The 10161-nt window shown below is 36.8% G+C and overlaps 1 protein-coding gene across 1 annotated transcript in view; it reads left to right on the top strand.

Moving 5' to 3' along the window:
- Window positions 1-1160: 1160 nt before the first annotated feature.
- Window positions 1161-10161, top strand: part of LOC106139938 (lachesin) — an 88546-nt gene continuing 79545 nt past the window's right edge. The window contains exons 1-2 of the mRNA XM_060952274.1: window positions 1161-1415; window positions 4747-4785. The gene's annotated coding sequence lies outside the window, so the exon portion shown is untranslated. The remainder of the gene's footprint in view (window positions 1416-4746; window positions 4786-10161) is intronic.

Raw genomic sequence — 10161 nt, 5'->3', positions numbered from 1 at the left:
TTACGAGATACAAACTCAACGATACTTTATTTTATAATAAATATCCAAGATCCAGGCCGATCAAAAAAAGTTCTTTTCTAATCATGAAGACCCAGAATTGTTATATTATTTCCGGGATAAAAAGTAGCCTATATGTTTATAGGCTACTTTTTATCCCGGAGTTCCCGCGGGATTGATAGGGTTTCCATGCGGACGAAGTCGCGGGCAGCCCCTAGTATTACATAAATATGAGTACACTCAATTGTTAAATGCATCAGAATACAGTCTTTTGATTAGAACAGTCTCCTAAAGACTGAAAGGTCACAATCAGCAATTTTCTTTTAGGCGACGGGCTAGCAACCTGTTACTATTTGAATCTCAATTCCATCATTAAGCCATACAGCTGAACGTGGCTTTTCGGTCTTTCCAAGACTGTTGGCTCTGTCTACCCCGCAAGGGATATAGACGTGATTATAATGTATGTATGTATAATTATAGTAAGTCGATGTTTCATTTCTCATGTCAACTATGGCGTAGCAAACTCGTAGCTGGAGCGCTACGGCGTAGCATTGTCCGTAGCACTGCTACGAAATAGCGTACAGTTTATAATATATGTATGTAAGTTTGCGTAAAATGTACTTTTAAAAATAATACATACATATAAATATGATCACGTCTATATCCCTTCCGGGGTAGACAGAGCCAACAGTCTTGAAAAGTCTGAAAGGCCACGTTCAGCTGTTTGGCTTAATAATAGAATTGAGATTCTAATAGTGACAATTTGTTCTATTTGAATCTCAGTATCTATCCCATGATTGTCATAAAAGGCTGCTAAAGGATTATTCACAAAAGTATAATATTGTAAAACAAATTTAGTACATATCCCGCTTAAAACTAACCTCAAATCCCCCGATACAAGTAAATACCAAAAAAATATTATCTTTAATACTCTAAATCCGCGCGCGAAAAAAAATAAAAATAAAAAAAAACGAAACATCTTAGCAAAATATCAAATTATTTTTCACAACCAACAATAAATTATATGAAAACACTGAAATTTTTCCCTTGCAAGGGTTGTAACACTGGTTGTTTTGTCTCCCTCTAACGTATATCCGTCTCTGTCTAGCGGTATTGAACTGGAGTTTGGCAGTACATGAAGATATTCAGAGGCGCGCGCATGTTTCATATTCGTGAGCGATTTTCAGTCGGAATTTTTGGAAATAATACAAAAAATACGCGATAAATACACTCAATCATTAAGTGGTTATGATTTTTGGTGACATTTTTTTATAAAAATTGTGTTATTATATGTGTTAAAATGAATTTATTCAGACGATAGTTCCAAAGGCAATATGGCAGTCTTAACATTAAATCTTAAAATATTGAGTTGGAATTAACTATTTGTGTTGTGTTAAAACCGTTGGATTATATGACAGGTAATTAATTGTTAATCCTATTATTGTTTTTTATAATATGTTTCTAATAATCACTGATATTTTTACCAAAGGAATCTTATGAACCAAAGAGACTTTATAGGTCATATGAATGATTTGAATTTTTTATACAGAAATCTGTTATCAATGAAGAGTAGAATGAATCAATTGAGAACAATTTTTTTGTTACATACATACATACATACAGTCACGTCTATATTACTTACGGGGTAGACAGACCCAACGGTCTTCAAAAGACTGAAAGACCACGTTCAGATGGCTATTTATGGTGGAATTGAGATTCAAATAGTGACAAGTTGCAAGCCCATCGCCTCTTAGTCGCCTTTTACGACATCCATGGGAAAGATATGCAGTGGTTTAATTCTAAAATGACGGAAACCAAACGGCAAACTGTTAATTTTTTTACAGATTTAGTCAATATATCTACTACATATAATCCTACTAATATTATAAATGCGAAAGTTAGTATGTCAGGATGTCAGTATGGATGTTTGTTACTCTTTTACGCAAAAACTACTGAACCGAATACGATGAAATTTGGTATGTAGGTAGCTGAATACCCAGAATAACATATAGGCTACTCTTTATCCCGGAGTTTCCGCGGGATGGATAGGGTTTCCATGCGGACGAAGTCGCGGGCGGCCTCTAGTACACAAATATATATGTATATATATATATTTTCATTTATTTATATATATTCGAAGAACCACCCTAACTTACTTTTATAGTAGGTTATATGTTAAGAGTCATATCTTGTGCCGTGTGGTTCCCGGCACCAATACAAAAAAGAATGGGACCACTCCATCTCTTTCCCATGAATGTCGTAAAAGGCGATTAAGGGATAGGCTTACAAACTTGGGATTCTTTTTAAGGCGATGGGCTAGCAACCTGTCACTATTTGAATCTCAATTCTATCATTAAGCCAAACAGCTGAACGTGGCCTATCAGTCTTTACAAGACTGTTGGATCTGTCTTCCCCGCAAAGGATATAGACGTGATTATATGTATGTCTATGAAAAGTTGATTTGGGTGTACCGTGTGATTCCCGGCCGGCCGTCCACTCTCTCCATGGCTGTCGTAAAGGGCGACTAATTGAAAGGCTTACAAACATGGGATACTTGAATGAATGAATGAATAAAAGTTTATTAGTATCACATAGATATATGTTACACTAAAGTATTTAGTTACTTCTTTTTTTACTGTCGGCCTTTTCAATAATGCTGGCACTGTCTACTTCGCAAAAGATATAGACGTGACTATATGTATGTACTTTAAGATTTAATATTTGTTAATTGACGTCCGGGGCAAATGCTTCAGTGTAGTTTGTTCCGCCGTTTGATCTACACATGCGCTTCGGAAGCGGTAGTAGTTATACATACATACATAAAATCACGCCTCTTTCCCGGAGAGGTAGGCAGAGACAACCTCTTTCCACTTGCCACGATCTCTGCATACTTCCTTCGCTTCATCCACATTCATAATTCTCTTCATGCAAGCTCGGCGGTTTCGGGTACTTTTGACCTAGTAGTTATAATTAGATTTAAGCGATGTGACGTCAATATGTGATACCTTGTATCCAATTTTGAAAATAAATCTATTCTATTCGGCCTCTGTGGCGCTGCGGTAGTGCGCTTGTCTGTGACACCGGGGGTCCCGGGTTCGAATCCCGGCCAGGGCATGATGAGAAACGAACTTTCTACGATTGGCCTGGGTCTTGGATGTTTATCTATAATATATAAGTATTTATTATAAAATATAGTATCGTTGAGTTAGTATCTCGTAACACAAGTCTCGAACTTACTTCGAGGCTAACTCAATCAGTGTAATTTGTCCCGTATATAATTAATATTATTTATTATTATATTATTATATATTCTACTAATTTTGGTTATTCCCACGAGAGAAAGCCCGGAGCAAGAGCTAGTATATCTCTACGCTATTATTTTGCATTGAAATCAATTTTACGACCCTTTCAAGTTCAAAATTGAGTGAGTCAGCTTTGGGGGCACGATAATGTAATAAGGGCACGATAGTGCCGTGTGGTTCCCGGCACCAATACAAAAAAGAATAGGACCACTCCATCTCTTTCCCATGGATGTCGTAAAAGGCGACTAAGGGATAGGCTAACAATCTTGGGGTTCTTCTTTTAGGCGATGGGCTAGCAACGTGTCACTATTTAAATCTCAATTCCATCAATCATTCAGTCTTTTCAAGACTGTTGGCTCTGTCTGCCCCGCAAGGGACATAGACGTGACCATATGTATGTATGTATGTGTCGCAGACAAGCGCGCTACCGCTGCGCCACAGACGCCTTCAGAGATGAATCTCAAGTTACCTCCAAGCTCTTCTTTCTCTTCTCAACATAAATTAAAAGTTAATAAAACTCGAAATGTTTCACAAACGGTCCAGGAATACTTTCAGCTGCCAATTTTTCATTAAAACTTTATAAAAGTATCACAAAAGTATGCGAAAGTTTTCAATTCGAATTGTTTCTTAAGACACACAGGTACATAAATAATCACGTCTTTATCCCTTACGGGGTAGTCAGAGCCAGCAATCTCGGAAATACTGGAAGTTCACATATAAAAAAACACCTCTCTTTCCCGGAGGGGTAGGAAGAGACCACATCTTCCCACTTGCCACCATCCCTGCATACATTGTTCGCTTCATCCACATTCATGAGTCTCTTTATGCAAGCTCTCTTGCTAGCTAGCGACGCTCACATACATACATACGGTTACGTCTACAGGGTGACATTTAAAACAACTGCATCCTTTTAAACATAGACTATACCCATGCTTCTGAGCCGTTTGAGCCTATTTTTATTTAAATTAAACGTCATCATTTTCACATTTAAAAAACCCTCAAAAACTACGTCACACGTTTATTTAAGACCAATACTACAAAAAGAAATTAAAACTAAACATGTAAATAAATGTCTGAAAAAATAATTTTTTTTTCTAGTATCAAGATCAAGTAAAGTACACAGCTGTCGAGATCGCTCAGCTGAATGAATTATGTATTTAGGATCGTGGATTTTGATACTTTTATATTTTTACGTACTTTCTGAAATATGAATTGATATATTTCTATTAATGTTTTTAAATATCCTTTAGATGAGTACACTTAACAGTTAAATTTATGCAGTTGAATTAAAAGTCAACCTGTATATCCTTTTAGGGCTAGACAGAGCCTAAAATCTTGAAAAGACTGATAGGCCACAATGAGCTATTTGCCTTAATGATAGAATTGAGATAAGAATTTTCTGTGGATGTTAAATAAAAAAGAAAATATATATTTTTTTATATTACAGGTGGCCAAAGGATTTGATTCGTGTTTCAGTGATTTTAAGGTAAGTTTAGTTTTCCAAAAAGAAAAATTCAATTATCACCTCAAATCAATTAATAAAGATTTCAAGTTAATCAATTGTTGTACGTAATATTTATCAAAAGATTTGCCTATTTTCGCAAATCAATAGTTCCCGTGGTATTTGCGAAAATCCCGTATTCTTTTGTAGGTTGCGTTAAATTCGCGCGGAAAAACTCTATTCCTTTGTAGGTGGCGTTAAATTCACGCGGAAAAACTTTATTACTTTGTAAGTGGCGTTAAATTCGCGCGGAAAAACTCTATTCCTTTGTAGGTGGCGTTAAATTCGCGCGGAAAAACTCTATTCCTTTGTAGGTGTCGTTAAATTGGTGCGGAAAAACTGTATCCCTTTGTAGGCCGCGTTAAATTCGCGCGGGCCGAACCGCTTCTAAAAGCAAGTACATTTATAAAATTAAGTTCGAATCGCAATGACGTAGTAGAAATGGACCAACTTATAAATCACCCAGCTAACTGATAGGTCATATATCAGTAGTCATTTGAATTTTTATTATATGCCACACCTGATTCTCGTGCCTATTTTTTTGTGAGCTCGGAGCAGTGACTTGCATAGAAGGATTTGCGGGAGTGATGATTCGGCTCGACCGCCACCAAAGGGAAGATCTTCCGCCAGACTAGGTGTTATGCCTGGGGAACCGCGCGACACACGATGTTGTGTCAGAGGTTGTATATATTTTATTTATTTATTTATAAGGCAACACAACAGTGCCGTGTGGTTCCCGGCTGTGCCGTGTGGTTCCCGCCATCAATACAAAAAGAATAGGACCACTCCATTTCTTTTCCATGGATGACGTAAAATGCGACTAAGGGATAGGAGTATAAACTTAGGATTCTTCTTTTAGGCGATGGGCTAGCAACCTGTCACTATTTGAATCTCAATTCTATCATTAAGCCAAATAGCTGAACGTGGTCATTCAGTCTTTTCAAGACTGTTGACTCTGTCTACCCCGAACGGGACATAGACGTGACCGTATGTATGTATGTATGTAATTACTGAACTATAATCAAAACTGTCAATCGGATATCATATATATCTAATAAATAAATCATGAGCTTATTAAAATTGTCTACAATTATTGTTGTGTTGCATGCCGAGATCAAAATGTATGATAGCGTGTCTACAACCTAACAGCTAGTTCAAACACAGTAACTGTGGACTTGTAACAAACATACATACATATACATATATATATATATATATATATATGTATGTAATATATGTATATGTTCTTTAAAGAATTTATTCTCAAAAAAGATTACAAAAATCCACTTACATGAGAACAAAAGAGATAAAAGTTCTTAAAACTAAACAGCAGTCCCGTATTTAATTAAGGGTTTATCCAGGGTATATTATACATTTTTTTATTGGTTGAACGATAACAAGCACAAAGAATAAAGCAAAGAACAAACAAATACTAAAAACTAATTTTCATAGAGTGAGCAGTTTTTAATAATAAGACTTTATGTATGTAATGTTAGTAATTTTGAATTTGAGACTCGTGTTAAGAGTTACCAATACGAAGATAATCTTAAATATAAAATTCTCATGTCACAATGTTCGTTCCCGTATTCCTCCGAAACGGCTTGTCCGATTCTCATGAAATTTTGTGAGCATATAGTAGGTCTGAGAATCGGCCAACATCTATTTTTCATACCCCTCAGTGATAAGGGTTGTCCATCCTTAACATTTTTTTTCAACTAGAAATTATTTAAGAATTATTTATATTTTACATAATACTAGCTGTGCCCGCAACTTCGTCCGCGTGGAATAGTTATTTTGGGCATCATTGAAGCCCTCAAGGATGAAATATTTTCCCCGTTTTTTTCACTGTTTCCAATATTTCTTCACTCCTAATAGTTGTAGCGTGATGTTATATAGCCTAAAGCCTTCCTCGATAAATGATCTATTCAACACAAAAATAATTTTTCTATACGAACCAGTAATTCCTGAGATTTAAAACAAAAAAAAAAGAATCCCAAGTTCAAACAAAAAAAAAACAATGCCAAGTTTGTAAGCCTATCCATTAGTCGCCTTGTACGGCATCCATGGGAAAGACATGGAGTGGTCCTATTCTTTTTTTGTATTGGCGCCGGGAACCACACGGCACTTTTTTTCCTAACGCCACACTTTATAATATTCCTAGCTTATTGCACTGTTCACCATGTTTTTCATAGTGAGACCTGAGTTCTGTTTTAATTGATGACTACAACACGACATGGCGCTTACAAAACAGCGATAAAACAGAAATAAAGGCACATAAATAAAACAGCACCTCTTTCCCAAAGGGGTAGTCAGAGACTATATAGATATATGTATAGACAATGACTATAGACTAATAGCGCATTCCTCTGTTCAGGATCTCTGCATACTTCTTTCAATTCAGCATACATATTGTCACGTTAATATCCCTTGCAGGGAAGACAGAGCCAACAGTATTGAAAAGACTTTGCCACGTTCAGCTGTATGGATTTATGATAGAATTGAGATTCAAACAGTGACAGGTTGCTAGCTCATCATCTTAAAGAAGAATCCCAAGTATAAAAGCCTATCCCTTAGTCGCCTTTTACGACAGCCACGAGATGAAGTGTTCCTATTCTTTTTTTTGTTGGTGCCGGGAACCAGACGGCACTAAGCTAAGCTTAATACAATAGGAAATATTCATTTAATATATGGAATTCATTATCAGTTAACTAGCCTATTACTTCTGATAGTGCTAAGAACCTAACACTGTTTTTTTATACTCTGCTTCCTCCTGGCTTTAGTCCCGGTCGCATCCTCACCACTCTGGAGAGGAGCCCGGGGTACGCCTTTGACCATGGACCCTGGATTGGGTGAGTCAGGTTTTTACACGAAGCGACTCCCGTCTGACCTCCGCAACCTTTGCAGGGGAACCTAACACGAATCGGATCGATCATGGTCACACATCCAGTTGTCTGAATGTGCAGGTTTCCTCACAATGTTTCTTCTCACCGTAAGAGCATCGGTTAGTATTCAAACTAATGTACTTCGAAATCAGTCATTGGTACATGGCCGTGTTGGGATTCGAACCTGTGCCAATCTGTGCATTAGGCATTTGAACCGGGCACTTCACCGATTCGACCAACCTACGCTCAACACTTTATTTCTATACTATACATACATACATATGGTCACGTCTATATCCCTTGCAGGGTAGACAGAGCCAACAGTCCCGAAAAGACTGAATGGCCACGTTCAGCTATTTGGCTTAATGATAGAATTGAGATCTTTCTCTTTTAGGCGATGGGCTAGCAACCTGTCACTATTTGAATCTCAATTCTATCATTCTATACTTTCAATGTTTTTTATTTACTAGTACCTACGGCACGACACGACAAAGTGCAAAATTGAATTTTAATAAGTACTATGAAGCCTTATTGCTGTTTGGTATATTTATTTTCTGACTTGTAATATCACTACATAGTATAAAACAAAGTCGCTATTTTAGTCTGTTTGTCTGTTTGCTTAAATCTTTAAAATTACGCAACGGATTTTGATGCGGTTTTTTGTAACAGGTAGAGGTTTTTATGTATAATAACATTTATAATTTTGCACCCGTGCGAAGCCGGTTCGGTTCGCTAGTTTAGAATAGATTTATTTTCAAAATTCGATACAAGGTATCACTTATTGACGTCACATCACTTGAAATCTAATTATAACTACTGCCGCTTCCGAAGCGCGTGTGTAGAAGAAGCGGCGGAACAAACTACACTGCAGCATTTTCATCGTACGTCAATATACAAATATAGATATCTTAAATCTAAATCATGGACGAATGCACATTGTCTACTTCTGTCGCACAGTGGCGTAGCGTGAGTGTCGGTTGCCCGGGGCGGAACACAATTTTTCCGCCCTCTTATTTAGGTATTTAAATTTACATACATACATAAAATCACGCCTCTTTTCCGGAGGGGTAGGCAGAGACTAATTCTTTACACTTGCCACGATCTCTGCATACTTCCTTCGCTTCATCCACATTCATAACTCTCTTCATGGAAGCTCGGCGGTTTCGCGTACTTTTGACCTGACCCTTTACCAGGACGTTTTAAATTTGATCAAGATACGTTCGTCTAGGTCTTCCCACTCCTTTAAATTTAATGTACAGTATACATTACATACATTCATTATATAGAACTTTTCGACGAAATTTCAGTCATCATTATTTTGCATTATACAGGTTGGTTTTTAAATAAAACAGTTTGTCTAAGTTTTACAATCACATTTATTAATACAAGAATTCTTTTACTTTAACCAATTAGATACATTGATATAACTTAGATTTATATATCACTTAAGATTTGGTACACCTTGACGATCGACAAGATTAAATAAAATCAATTTTTAATTAGAACTAGAACGATACTATAATGTTATATTTTTATTGAAAATAATACGAGTATTTGTTAGATCGTGGCAAGTGGAAAGAGGTAGTCTCTGCCTACCCCTCCGGGAAAGAGGCGTGATTTTATGTATGTATGTATGTATATTTGTTAGAATTAAAAACAAAACTTCCGTCTTCAATTAAAAATTTATAAGTCTACTTTTTTTAAGAGCAAACTTTATTATTTGTTGTATAATTTTGCCGCCCCCTAAAAAGTGCCGCCCGGGGCGGGCCGCCCCGGCCGGCCGCCCCCACTACGCTACGCCACTGCTGCCGCATGTCTGTGACATTGGAGGTCCCGGGTTCGAATCCCGGCCAGGGCATGATGAGAAAATATTTTTTTCGGGTTAGCCTGGGTCTTGGATGTTTATCTATAAAAGTATTTATTATAAAATATGGTATCGTTGAAATAGTATCTCGTAACACAATTCTCGAACTTACTTCGAGGCTAACTCAATCTGTGTATTTTGTCCCGTATATATTTATTAATATATTCTTTTATTCTTACACTTACACGAACGTTATGAACATTATATACATACATATACATATACGTCTATCCCTTGCGGGGTAAACAGTGACAGGTTGCTAGCCCATCGCCTGAAAGAAGAATCCCAAGTTTGGCTTCTTCTTTTAGACGACAGATTAGCAACCTGTCACTATTTGAATCTCAATGCTACCATTAAACCAAACAGCTGAACGTGGCCTGTCAGTCTATTTAAGACTGTTGGCTCTGTCTACCCCGCAGGGGATATAGACGTGATTATATGAATGTATGTATGAATAATATTTCTACAATATGATTAATTAAGTTTGCTTTACAAGTCCGGCATATAACAGACTGTTAATATATTTAGCACGGAATCACGCAACATGTTTGAACATGCATTTATTATAATTATACCCGTTGACAAACTAGCAGCGGTCTGCATGTATGTATTTAC

This window comes from Amyelois transitella, chromosome 28, assembly GCF_032362555.1.
Source record: "Amyelois transitella isolate CPQ chromosome 28, ilAmyTran1.1, whole genome shotgun sequence".
NCBI lineage: Eukaryota > Metazoa > Arthropoda > Insecta > Lepidoptera > Pyralidae > Amyelois > Amyelois transitella.
Note: the sequence above shows the minus strand (reverse complement) of the source record. Positions and strands in the feature narration are given on the sequence as shown.